Source organism: Dromaius novaehollandiae, chromosome 3 (assembly GCF_036370855.1).
Source record: "Dromaius novaehollandiae isolate bDroNov1 chromosome 3, bDroNov1.hap1, whole genome shotgun sequence".
Classification (NCBI taxonomy): domain Eukaryota; kingdom Metazoa; phylum Chordata; class Aves; order Casuariiformes; family Dromaiidae; genus Dromaius; species Dromaius novaehollandiae.
In genome coordinates, this window is record NC_088100.1 from 50990091 (window position 1) to 51003988 (window position 13898).

General features: G+C 39.4%; 1 protein-coding gene and 1 long non-coding RNA gene across 2 annotated transcripts in view; one reads left to right on the forward strand and one right to left on the reverse strand.

Moving 5' to 3' along the window:
• The window catches only part of SESN1 (sestrin 1), an 85591-nt gene that overhangs the window by 58799 nt on the left and 12894 nt on the right, over positions 1-13898 (reverse strand). The gene's annotated exons all lie outside the window — the stretch shown is intronic.
• Positions 82-5682, forward strand: LOC112995161 (uncharacterized). Its single transcript, XR_003262112.2, has 3 exons — positions 82-162; positions 2767-2838; positions 4296-5682. It is a non-coding gene; the product is annotated as an uncharacterized LOC112995161 (long non-coding RNA).

The window sequence follows — 13898 nt, forward strand, 5'->3', positions numbered from 1 at the left end:
GATTCCAGAGGTGTGTTCCTGCCGGCCCAATCACAAGGCTGTAGCACAGGGCTGCTGCCTGCCCAAGCCCAATCACAGCCTCGAAGGGAAACTTGTTTTGCTGTTTGTCTCACCAGTGCTGATGATGGATGGCTGCTTCAGGGGAAGAGATCAAGCTGTGTGGTAAATCTTTCTATTTGTTCCATCTGCCTTTCTATTTTAAACAGCTGCAGTGATCAGCCAGGCACCCTACATTGCATGCATAGGAATTTCACAAGAGAAAACATTTATGCAAGTGAAAACATGCTTAGCTTTGTCTTTCCATTCTTGAACTGAACACTAGAACTTCTGGAAGTAGCTGCAGCTATTTATTATTATTTTTTAAATTTACCTGTTGGAAAAGGAATAAGCCGGCATAACATGACTGTAGAGTGCTCAGAAGGTGAGCTTTGCAGCTGATTGCAAGGCAATGGCATTCCCCACCTCTCCTCCTCCTGCTGCTTTGCAGCATGACATGGAGGATGGCAGAAGTAAAACATAAGCAGAGTATGCTTATTAAAATACGCCCTTCAAATATACAAAGACATAACATACAAGCATTACTTGTCCTGCAGTCATGCTGAGGCTGTGCTAGCATAAGGTATGCCAATCGAGCTTGGCTCCAAAGGTCACCATTTCAAAGGAATGTTTTACAAGCAGAGGCCATTACAGAGCGCTAAGCTGAAAAGAGTGACAAACATATCAAGACAAGCAAAGGGTTGTTTGGTTTTGTTTTCAAACAGCATGCTTGACTAAATTAAGCCCAAGCTTTCTGGCCAGATCGCAGTTTGGCCAAATTCTGCTTTCCTTTATACTTTCTGTATGTTATTCTTTGTATCTTGAGACACTGTGCAGTACTGTTGTGCACTGTTAAAATGGCTCCCTCACTTCTCAAAGCTAGCTATATTTCAGTGGCAAGGAAAAAAAGCTCTGTATGTTAAAGATGAAAATATCTAACCCCAAGAAATTAAAATGTTTTAGGATTTTAAGGAAAGAATGCAAGCACATGTGGATGCAAAGACTGTCAAATGGTTATTTTTGACTCCTTCTATTACTCATGCTCTATTTCTCTCACCCAACTTAAATCAGGTTTCTTTGAAAGTTTAAACAAAAAGTTGAATCACTTCTGAGTTAAAGCAGACTAATTAAAGTTAAAAATATTCCTCAATAAAATGAAGTGAAAAGGCAAATAGCAGAACTGCAGCACTGTTCATAATGTCAGAAAAAAAAAAATCACATCTCTTAGGTGTACTTATTCCATCTACACATAATTCTTCTCAAAATTATTAAGTTATGCTAACGGAGTTTTCTAAAGTGCAGTAGTGTGTAAAAGTTAATATCCCTATAACTTTACCCTAACAACTTTTCACATAGCTTAAAATTATTGTGAAGTTTCATGAGCATTATTTCCATTTTACAGGTGGGCACATTGAGAAAGGGCTACAACGTGTCCAAGATCACCCAGCAAAGTGGAGGGGCAAGGCCAGGAACCAAACTGGCCTGTGCTCCCAGTCCCATGCCACAATTGTTATGCCCATCTCAGTATTACTGAAGGAGGAGGAGTATTTTAGAAAAAAATGCCAAAGGAGGGTTTCAGTAAGGAGCCTTGAAAAGTCAGAGGGAACACTTACGTGCCAAGCCCTTGCAAGACTAGCATGTGGATTATGTTCTCCTCCTCTCCTTAAAACAAATCAGCATAGAAAGTACCTTTCAACAGGAGGACACAAGAATGTGAACGTAACACCAAGTTGGCAAAGGCTTCAAAAATGGAGATATTATCTTAAAGGTTACCTACAATACCTTTTATTAACAGAATTTGAAGCTGACAAGTTCATTGGCTTACTATAAAGCTTCGTAACTATAGTGATTAAACAAGAAAATAACAATAATCTCAGTATTAAGCTCTTTTAGAAAACTAATCAAAATCACCTTTTTACTACATGTCTATTTATACAGTTTACATTACTCCATAACTCTCACGTTAGAACAGCTTTTCATCTTTAGATCAGTTTTAAGATTGCTGGAGAAACTTAACCCTTGTAAGAAGAACTCCAGGACAGGGATTTTGTCATCTGCATTCAGACAGCCCCAAACTGGAAATTTTGAATTTTTTTTTTTTTTTTTTTAATAGTAATACAATACACAGTTTAGTCAAGCTACCAAGGGGGTAGCATTTGGTTCATCACTAAACACTGGGAAAATAGTGCAAAAAGCCTCTGTATAAGCATCTTGAAGAAAGATGTGTCAAAATAACCCAGAAGAAAAAGTGTTACTATATGTATCTACTTTCAGCTCTTACAGCTGTATCTTGGATCTATGCAGATGCTACTTAGTTGTCAAACTCTGTGGAGGAGCTGCAACACTAAATCCTGACTTCCCACAGGCTGACAGTTTTTCTTTCATTTGGGATTTCAGACAGTTAGATGTTGTTTGCCTTATTTCCTCCCTCCCCACCATGTCCTGTCTCCGCAGTACGCTCTTCTGTTACGCTGTTGTGCCCACGCTGCTGCAGAGCATCTGAACTGACCAGCATCCTGAATGATGCAAGTATGTGCAATCCGCAAGGACTGTTACTGATACAGGCCCAGTATGGCACACACTTTACAGGCACCCAGTCAGACAGAGCCCATCTGTACAGTCAGTACAGAAATTAATAGCTCCATGTAGCAAGAACAGTGGAAGTGAACATAGGTTTAAAAAGCAGCCTGTTGATTTCATGATATGTTTGCATTTTTCCACTCTACACAGGAAGAGCCTCAGGCAGCCAGACGCATTGAGGGAAGGCTTAGAAGGTATGCCGGAGATGGCAAGCCACCTCAGGTAAGGTTCCACAAGTGTCACAGACATTAAAAAACTGAAAGGTCCATTGGAACTACATTTTCCCAAATAATGGGTTGCACTGGGTGGGTGGGGGTGGGGGTCTTGAAATCAAAGATACTAAACTGACTGAGCATGAGACAAATACCACTAGGTACAATAAAATGGGGCTGTGATAAGAATGGGACAACAATTTCCAGAGATTTAGGAAGGTAAATGCAAAGACTTCAGTAGGGCGGATGTTGCATTTCTGACCAAAAAATAAAAACCACCCCCCAAAACACTGGGGTTTATCCAGGCTTAAGTTTGTGTAAGAAAAATTCTGCATACACAGAACAGGAATTAAACAACATGATTACTTAGCAGCATGAGATACTGTAAGAAGATAGTAAGATGATGGCAAAGTTGTAAGCAAGAGCAAGCGGAAGACTGATAAAAACAGTATGAGGAACCAGGGAAGGGAATGACTGAAAGGTGTTCAATTTAAGATTTGCTAACTATGGTGGTCAAATACAGACATGAATTTGAGCTGACTACAGACAGTTGAGACAGAAAACTAAATCTGCAAATCAGACACCAGAAGATGGCCCATCTCAAAGGAAACAAATAAGGAAAACATTGAAGAGAAAATCTGATGTAGAATAGATGCAAAGAAAGCAACAATGAAAACACACTTCAAGTTTAACGTGGACATAGAGAACTTGCACAAAAACACTACAGCTGAAAAAACTTTATTTAGCCCAAGCATAAAGAAATTTGACTAGATTTTACCATTCACATGGCTTTCAACTCCAGACTCGGCAGTCTAACACTTACAGATTACACTATTTCTTTTGATAGCTGCCTACAGAGCTCAGACTGATTGCTAACTGCTACATATTCTCCTTTCTCAGCAGGATATATACTACTACACTCCAAAATTAGAGTTAAATTTGGCGGTGCAATATAGGCATTATAGATATGATTCACTACTTGGTTATCTCCACAACCTAACACTGAATAAACTTCTCCCTGCCATTTAGTGGTGAGACTATTAAAAGGCTAAAACATGCAAAAAAAGCTTTTGAGAACTTTGTCTACCAAAACCTGTGTATTCCACAGGGCCATTCTTAATGGCAGAAAACACTGAACAATCAGCCAGAGGAGCCTAGATGTTAGGGCAACATTTATTTACTGTTAGCTATGCTTTATTCTTATATCCTTCCCTACTGCCTTAATATACAGAACCACACAAAGCTGTTTTTTATTGGAAAATAACTACTTATTGCTTAAGATGTCCTCCAAACAACTTGTCCTCTCTCACCTCGATCACTTAAAGTTTATGGAGTACAGAACTTTCCTTACCCTAATGCATCAGTGAAAATTAAAGCAACTCTGAAGAAGCTTCAGGAAATCTTCCTGACTTCCCACACTATAGTATTAGCTCCTTGACCAATCTATACCTCTCTTTCCCTCTCCAGAAATGGAAAACAGACTTCATCTCTTGCCTCAGCTCTAACTTCACAGCACACTGCAAGCAGCAGGCACTGTGATCCCTGCTCAGTTCTCAGCACTGCTCCTCCAGCACTGTCAGGCCCGGCTCTGCCTAGCTCCTAACTGACAGAGAGCAGCGACCGAAAAGGCCTCTGTCTCCCAGAAGACTTGATCTTGAGACAGAGGTGCAACTGCTCAACTCCCATCAACTCACAACCACATCTCAAATTATTCTACACTAAAAAGGAAGAAAAGCAAATGATTAGAAGCAATAGGACTGTTAGTGCTTGGACCATCTCCTCACTCCATGAAAGCTTCCTGCCAGAGTTAAGTATCTGCTTTTCTCACCAGCATGTAACTTTACTCTTCAAAAAGAGAAAGCTCACAAACTAGCACTTGAAGAATATAAACTGTAAGAGCCCCAGAAGTTCATTATTCTTTCTTTACCTCTCTGCTATTCCAGGACTCTCTCGGTCCAGGCACAGGACCAATTATAAGCCTTTATAGAAGTTACCTGTTTCCCATACAACTGGGTCTAATGACCCAGAAGGCCTGGCTAACATCTCAGGCCCACAATGGAACAAGGCACCATGGGATAGATTAAATTAATAAATGTTTACCTAGTTTAGGCTGGGGGATTCCAAAATGTCCAAAGTGGAGCAGACAAACACTAGCAGTACATCATTAGGCAAACACAATCTTGCTAGACTCCACTTTGCACTAACTGCTGCTTTCTCTAGTTCCGTATTAAGTATAACAATCCACAATAAAGCATTGACTGGAGTCTGTTCCTCCTTTCAAGGACACTGATAACTTAATCTTAAAAGGAAAGCTACCTTTGTTTTCCTTAGGTTTTGTTGCTTGTTTCTCCTTTTGATATTTTGAAGATTACAGCTTCACAAGAAGAGGGAAAGGCTCATGACAGAGGAAGCCTGCTAACCTGTCAGGGGGCCAAGCTTCATTTTTACGCTAGCTATTCCAGAGACAAAACAAAAACAAACAAAAAACCCCAAACCACCTTTTTGAAGTTCAGTATTTATAACTCTAGGCTTCTGACATTCATAAAAGCTTTTACAACTAGGAGGTCACTAGACAGTCACCCCAGGAATTGTGCAACTAACGCATGTCACTTCAGAGAAGAAAAAAATATATTAGCCCAGTCTTGTGGGAAAACAGGGAAAGAAATCACCACTGTCTGCCATCTCCTTTAATCTACTGCCAACAGATTAAACCAATAATTGTCAACAGTACCACTTTATGTTTGGTGTTTGCTACATTTCCCTCCCTTCCAAAATCTTTCAAGAAAAATACCTGAAGAAAAGATGATGGAACATACATCTCAGCATGCAAGCATGCTTTAACACATAAGGCAAAGCAAGCATTAATAAGTGCCCTTACCAGAATAAGTTCACACCTGCAAAAATCAACCCACCACAGCCTTATGAGTTAAAACCTGTCAACTGAGCCACAACAGACAGTACACTCCCCACTTAATACGTTTTACACTGCAAATCAAACAAGTCAGTTTTTACAGATGAGCTAGTTAATAGAATTTTGCTCAACCACAGTAACTTAGTTCATAGGTTGTCACATGAAGACACCCTAGAGCAGAACAACCGAGGAGGAAGGGAAGTGCTGCAGCACACCCTGTGAGATCAGTCACAGAGAAACTCATTTGCTCTTCAGGTTCCAAAGTCTCACAATATTATTCTCAGCACTTCTGGGGTTTCAGGATTGCACGGTCATCCACCATCAACAAGATTAAACAGCACACGGACCTATTTTGAATTGAGTCTATTAAACACAGTTGAAGCACAGTGTCACTGAAGATCTATGTATTCCCATCCCCTATTGTTTGATCTAATTAGGGGATGGGGAAACAAGAAGGCCTCTGCAAATTTAATATATGCTCTTATGTCATCTAGTTGCATGTTCATTAGAGGCTTACTTCATTTGGCCTGAATATAAACTTGGAAGAACTTCAGGTTCTTTCAATGGTAATGATCTAGTTCCTGTATAGTACAGTCAAGTGAAAAAGCTTGGCATAGGAAAACTTAAATAGCAACAAGAGTACACAGTTCTCTTCAAGAAGAATTTAAGCTTCACCCCACGCTCCACTCAACACATTGCAAAATGCTCACTGACACTGTTTTGCACTTCGAGACTGTCCTGCAGGTTCTGTAACCCTATTTCAGCCATGTAGTCACATTAGTGCGGGTTACATATTTGCATCTTGCTGCACCTGGGTTTTGAAAGCAAGTTGCAAGTGCACCTGAATGAGTGATTATTTCCTTTCCAAGTGCCAAACTGTTTGCATAAGACTGTGGTACAATGCTGAAATTTTAAGTATTTACCTCCTCCTCCTCTCATGGTAAGTTCTGATCTAGAACTTACACCTCTGAAATTATGAGACTATTGGGTCTCTTCTATCTTGTTTAAGTGATCTAACCACTGAGGTGAGAGAGCCAGTGTCTGGGCTTGAGGTTGTGGTCCTGAATAGATGCAGGTGCCTCTTGGTGGTGGGCAGAAAGCCCCAGCAATAGTGAGAGATGAGATGAGAAAAATATGAGAAAACACACCCCCACAATAATAAAAAAAATGCTCAAGAGACACCACTTCTGGTTCAAACCTCCACTAAGAGCTTGTAGAGCCATTCAAGTATAAAGTAAGAATGAAGCTACAGTGCCCTCATGTGTGAGGGGACATGAAGTGGAAGGAAGAAGTCTGGAGATGCACTGGGAAGAGAAAGGTCTCTGGCTTTCAGGAGAACCCTTACTAAAGAAAAACATGCTTCCTTGCACTTGAAAAATGAACTTTGTCCTTATACATTATAGACACACCATGTATTATAAACAGGTGCAAGAAACAAATACCAAAGACATCTTCATTTTCAACTGCCTTTTCAAATGTTTGTGGGCTGAAAGTGTTATGTTCATTCTCAGCACAGGAACACAGCAAAAGCATTTTAGTTGTCTAGTGTAGAAACAGTATTTAAATGAAGCAGTATCTCAGTGGAAGGTTAAATTTAACACTGTAGAGACACAAGTACAGTGACGCTCAGTCCAGGACAACAGCACTCCCTCAGTGCCTGGACCTCATAGCAGAGATCATGGCTGGCTTCAGTCTGCCAGCAAGGTTTCTTTATACAAAATTTGAGTAGAGAGTAAGGCATCTTTGACCAGTTCTCAAAAAAAAATATGCAAATCAAGTTGGAGGCCACCTAAATTAGGCAACGGGAAGCACTGAAGACAGGAGCGTATCTTCAGTCTCATCTCTCACTATTGCTGGGGCTTTCTGCCCACCACCAAGAGGCACCTGCATCTATTCAGGACCACAACCTCAAGTCCAGACACTGGCTCTCTCACCTCAGTGGTTAGATCACTTAAACAAGATAGAAGAGGCCCAAGTTCAATTTATTTATAAACCTGAGGGGATTTCAACTTCTCCTCCCCAAACAACTAAGTTAAGCTATTTAACCACAGGAACACTGTCATCACTTTCTACTGTTCTACATTCAATCCTTAAAATGTTCACTGGCCCAGAAATAAGAGCAAAAGCCAGTCCAATTCTCTCACCTTGGGAGCCTGGGCATGTAGGAGGCACCGGTTTGAACACCCTTGGGGAGAAAAGGAGCTGAACCTGGAGTCCTCACTCTTTGAAAATGCTCTAACCACTAAGCTATTACTCAGGCATGGGAGGAGTGGCCTCTGTTTTGTTTTGTGCAGAGCCCATCTGATAGGTCTTCAATAAACACACACTGAGAACACTGTGTTCTCCCAGCTCCGAGAGGAGGTAGAGAGGGGAATATTTAACCTATGGATCCAGAGCGAGCTTGAGCATTAGATAGGTATGGAGCTACTCCCTACTTGCAAGACAAACTCTCTTGGGCACAGCTGAACATCTGATGGAGTTCTGCTCAAGTGCTTACTGACTTCACCTCCAAGGTTAGAAGAGTCCTGAGCAGAAGCTTTAAGGCTCTGAGTTAGGGTATAAACAAACTTTCTGGAACACTCGGCTATAGCATTTGGGCTGCAGAATTGTCTTTCAGTGACTTGGTGAAAACCAGGAGCTTTCTCTTGCTGAGCAATTATCATACAGGACAGGGGAATCCCAATGTTGCTGACTACGAGTGCCACTTCAGCAAATCTTAAAATAGCCTGTTTCATTTTTTTCAAAAGACTGTACTATAAAAGCATCAAGTTTGAAAAGCACAACATTCAGAAGCTAAGAAATACCAGAGTTATGTCTACCCATATCACCTCATCTTTCAACCTTTAAGTTTACATTCTTTTCTAGGAAATACTTATTCTGTTAGGATTACTTCTTCATACAGTGCAGTCTGTTGAAGAACCTCCTCTCTTTCACTGTTACTGTGAGCCATGTACAGTACACAAGACAGGGCAAACTGATCAACGAAAATGCTGAATAGTAAGTTCAGTCACAATCATAATTTAAAAGTACATTACCTGAATTATCATTCCAACCATCTTTAACAGAGCCTGCCACATTTATACCCAGAGCTGTAAGAAGTAATACAGTATTGCATATGCAGATTCCTCAAAGATATTTCAGTGGAACTTCTAATTGCACACGTATGTTATACAGTAAAGATGTTGAAGCAATTACTTTGAGGAGGGTTTTTATGTCTCTTAAAAGTCGCAAGCTCCAACACTTTTTTTTCCCCCTTCTTTAACAAAAGCACACAAACAAAAACACTAAGTTCTGATGCATTACAGCCTGGTAGTATAAGCCAGGGATGCATGTGGTCTATTGGGTCATGGCAACAACGAGGGTTGAAGCAGAACACCCCCTCTGACTGGAGGAGTCCTTGCTATCAAATTGAGTCACATGGCAGGAGAGAAGCCAAAACACAGCCCCGCAGTGAGGAAGCTTCACTTAGCAGGGTCCCCTTAGGCATGTCTGAGCAAGTCCCCTGGAAGGGGCCACAGCAAACAACCCAGCTCCTTCTCACACAAGGAGTGCCGGTAACAAAGACCTCATCTCTTCCGCTATCTTTAATAGTGGAAGATTAACAGTATTTAAATAGGATTTTGAAAAACACTACCTGGACAATGCAAAAACAGTTTCACTCTACTTGTGAATAATAGGAAAAAAAATAGAGTAACAAACAGCAACACTACAGTGCAACAGAAATTTCTTCTTCCTTGAATACACATACTTTAAACATGATATTATTTTACATATAGTATACTTCAGCAAAGAATGGATTTTCCCCTATGGATACATTCATTGATTAAGTTCTGTCTAACATGAGCTGAAGGGCCCCAAAATGTTAAATGTCAATACCCCCCGAAACTAGCATTTTGTGGTTTCTCCATTCGGAAATTAGCTGCTGCAGCCAAATCTTAAATTCTCCTTTGTTAAGCTCCTAGTGGAAGTCAGGAGTCTGGTTATTCATCTGGGGTCTCTGACAGTTCTATCGCCCTCTCTTGCTAGAGCCTTGGGAAAAACACAAAAACAAAATGCCCCACTGACTACAGCTGGTCTATTCTCCTAGTATCTATGCCAGTATTTTCTGATTAGGAATACTCTGTTCCATGTCCAGCAACAGAAGACACCATTATACATACTCAGAAATCTGATTTCCTTCTCAAGTCTCGTCTTTCTAACCCCAACTGTTTCAAACTATTAACATGTCACCATGGGGTTTTTTTTGTTGTTTTTTAATTTGGCAGGTGGGAAGCACATCTCCTGTGTTTAGAAGAGGTAAACTTTTGCTGTTCACGGCTTTTTTAATCTTTGTTTTTAAATGTATTTGATGCAAAGTCTTGATTAACTCTAGAGATCAAATCTGAGAAATTTCAGCTGAAGGTAAATTCCTCAAAGCTGAGATCCTGAAAACCGGGAATTAAGAACAGAAATAGACATACAAGTTTAACACAACAGTGAGTATTCATGACTAAGATACAAAGTAGAACAGCCATCTAGTTCATGTGCTATCACTAATTCTCATATTCATGCATTCTGCTCTTCCCCCACAACTTAAAGTATCACTCATCTATACTTTCATATCTAGAGAAGTCAGTTACAACTACATCATAATTTTTAAAGAAAATTTGTAATAAGATATCAGCAACAGAAAACACCTACAAATAGAAAACCAAATACCTCATGTCAAGATGCTATCAGTAGATAATATTCTGTAACTAGAAATAGCATGTGAGACAATAATCCAAGCACAGAAGTTTCATCTTTCAAAAGTTTTAGAATAGTAAACTTCAATTTAAAGTGATGTTACTTTAAACAAATCAAAAATTGAAAATAAAATAGTGCAAAGATATGAAGTCTCCCCCAAGTGTTCCTTAAAATTAATTACATCTTTCTGCAGCAAGAACATTTAGATCACCTAAGCTCATTTAGATCACCTACGAATTAAAACACCATCTGTGTAAGAAACAAAAGGATATGGATACTATGCAAGGACAGTGGTTTGCACTGGCACAGCTAGGCATCTAAGAAATTGCTACTCTTGTCTCCAAGAAGTGGGGCAGAGCTGAACCGTAGCAGACTGTCAGTCATCTCAAAATGGCTACTTGTTCTCAAACCCTTTCCATATGGTATCCTAATGCCAAGTATACTCAATTCAGCAAGAGTTTGCTTAAAGACAATTTAAATGTAAGCACTGGCATGGATTTATCTATTTACTGCTATGATAACTGGCACTTTTGTTAGCCCACAGTCAGTGGGCCAATTTGGTCCTGAAAACACTACAGCTGCATTCATATGACATTACATTTAAATTCACAGGACCTGCTACAAGATGCAACACCATATAAATAGAGTCACTACACTTCCAGGCTCAGCATGGCACATCCAAAAACTCATTCCTACTTCTCTCTACTTACAATGTAACTTTGCAGATTAAGAGACCACCATGATCATCAGCTCGGCATAATGAGCACCAACTTAACGGCCACAAAAAAAAATCCTTAGAACTTGAAACCTGTAAGGAGAAACACACAATTGTTTCCTGATAAAAGGAAGTAATAATATTTCAAAATATGGACAATAAATGAAGCCCTGCAGCAAGGTATCAAGGTTCTTTTGGACAAACCTACTAGTACACAGCCTCAAGCCTGCAAACACACATATGCTTCACTTTACCACACACGAGCAGTCCTGCTAATTCAGAGCTGCTCCCAATAATGACATTAAGCAGTTACAGGTCTTTTCAGGATAAATTCTGAAATTGTCTGTTACACACATAGCATTTTTAATGAAGTACCTGCTGGTTTATTTTCCATCCATAATTCTTAGATTATCAGATAGTAATACTGTAACTACCCTCAGTAAACAGTTCCCATTGCAAATGTGACTGTAGGTGGTCAAAGTAGTCCTGTTAAGACAACAAATACTCCAGTCCAAAAGGAAAATCTTCAGCAAAAAAACAAAAGCCATCTAAAACAATCTTCTAAACGAACATGCTTGTTTAATGTCATAAGTGGCACAGGGCCACAAACCCTTCATCTGAATAAAGAAGAGCAAATGCTTTGCCCTTGTGGAATAAGAAAATACTGACCTATTTCTGTAGAACTACAGAAGTATTTTGCTTTTTGCCGCAGGGAGGGAGGTTTTTTTGTTTTTTGTTTTTTTTAAGGCCCCAGTAGCTGAATGCTTAAACATACCACATAAACATGAACTTCATCCTCGTTTTTTGAAGTTAAAATATTTAGAAATGCTCTATAAAGAAACAGCAAACACAGTGAACATGGTTATTACCAAAAGAATTTTAATATGTGTCTATCAACTAAAATCATTGTCTAGCTCACCCTATTAATCCAGAAACTGTTTTACAACTACTTAGTCATGGGAAAATTCATCATCCCGTTTCAGAGGGCCTTAGAAACTTTTTCACCAGTTAGGCTTTAATACAAAGGCTTTTGCACTGAGGGAGATGAATTTCACAAGAGCTTGAGAGAAGGTATTTTTCTAATCTAAAGAATTTTTAAGATCTCAGATACTTAATTCGCCCATCTGAAATGCAGTCGACAAACAAGACCTTCCAGACTGAGTTAGGTCTCTTAACTGAGAGGAGGAAGACCAGGTTTCCAGTACCAGTTCAGTGGGTCCCACTCATGCTTGAAAGTGATACTCATACAACCTAGATGAATGCTCTAACAAGATTATTTACCATTTTGGAGAAAGACTCAGTTTCTACTGCTTGAAAAGATCTTCTTTGTATATTCAACTGCCCTTTCAAGCCACTGATCCAAGACAAGCAATAAATAGCCTGAAATCTCAGACCTGCATGCTCATAGTTTTGGGCTATTCTGATCTCACTGTTCTCTCCAGTTTTGACAGGACTTCCACTCTTTACTGAAGAAGCCCTTCCCAGTAAGCACTTCGACAAAAGCAGCATGTTTTCACAAAAAGTTTTGATTTTGCTAGATCAGTCTTCTCTGAAGCAAACAAGAAAATAAATGTTCTATCAAAAATACCCCAGCAAATTCTGAACTTCTCTCTAACTGCCCCTAAAGACCTAGCTGAAATATAGAGTTCCATTCTTCATTTAGTAACCTGCACCACACATTTCCTAGACTCATTTCCACAAAAGAGAAACGAGAAGGCTATTGTAAGAAGTTTCTAGAGCTTTACCATTTGCTTCAGTAACAACGGTATCCACTTTCAGGATACTTTCCTGCAGTTCACTCTGGATTTCCAACTCAGAGCATCCTCTGTGAAGGTCATTATTTTACCTAACAAAGTGAAGGAAAGCAACTGCCACAAGGATATGATAGCTGCTTCTCTTCTGTGTTCTCTTATGATGAGTGTTACAATAGAATACTATACAGCATGCTGGTTCAGTTCTGTATTAATTCTAGCCTTCAGAACTGTTAATAGTAATTGCAGTAAATTCTTAGAACGAGGTTCCACTTGCCACCTCAAAGTGCAATGTTTCAATTCTTCCCAGATAGAGCCCAGGATTCAGGAGCAGAGGTATCACTTACTCTGAAAAGAAAATAGTTTACAGATTCTATTATCCACTTTAAGACCACCCTAATCTCTATGGGATAGTATGCTTGATTTCAGTGAGCATCGGAATCTACTGTTGCTCCATACAGAGAAACTGCATCTCAAATGAGGCTCATTACTAAACTACATTATCCCTCGCTTTTGTTACTTACAGGAGGAGAAGGAAAAGATATTTCGTACAATTTTATCCCTGGAAAAATCCCTCTGTACTATTTAAAAGTGAAATAAATAGGTTTAATAATGATTGGCTTCAGAGCTTACTGGTAGTTCTTTGCTAGACTGCCCGACTCCTACCACATTGTATACACTTAATAACAACTAACAGCATGTGCTCTTTCCAGTTTGACTTCCATTCAATTTCTTAGAGGCTTTGAACAGCAAAAGGAATTGAAAGCTTTTTACAAATCCTACCACGTACATTTGGATTGTCTACTCTGTTATTTGTAAACAAATATTTAAATATTACATAGAGGAAATATTTAAAGAGTAGTATTCATTTTTATGCTGAAATTACAAAAAAAAAAAGTATCATGAATCATGTATCAGATTTGTATGTTGGTTTCTGTTACAGAATTAAGTATTCCATTATAGCAGCC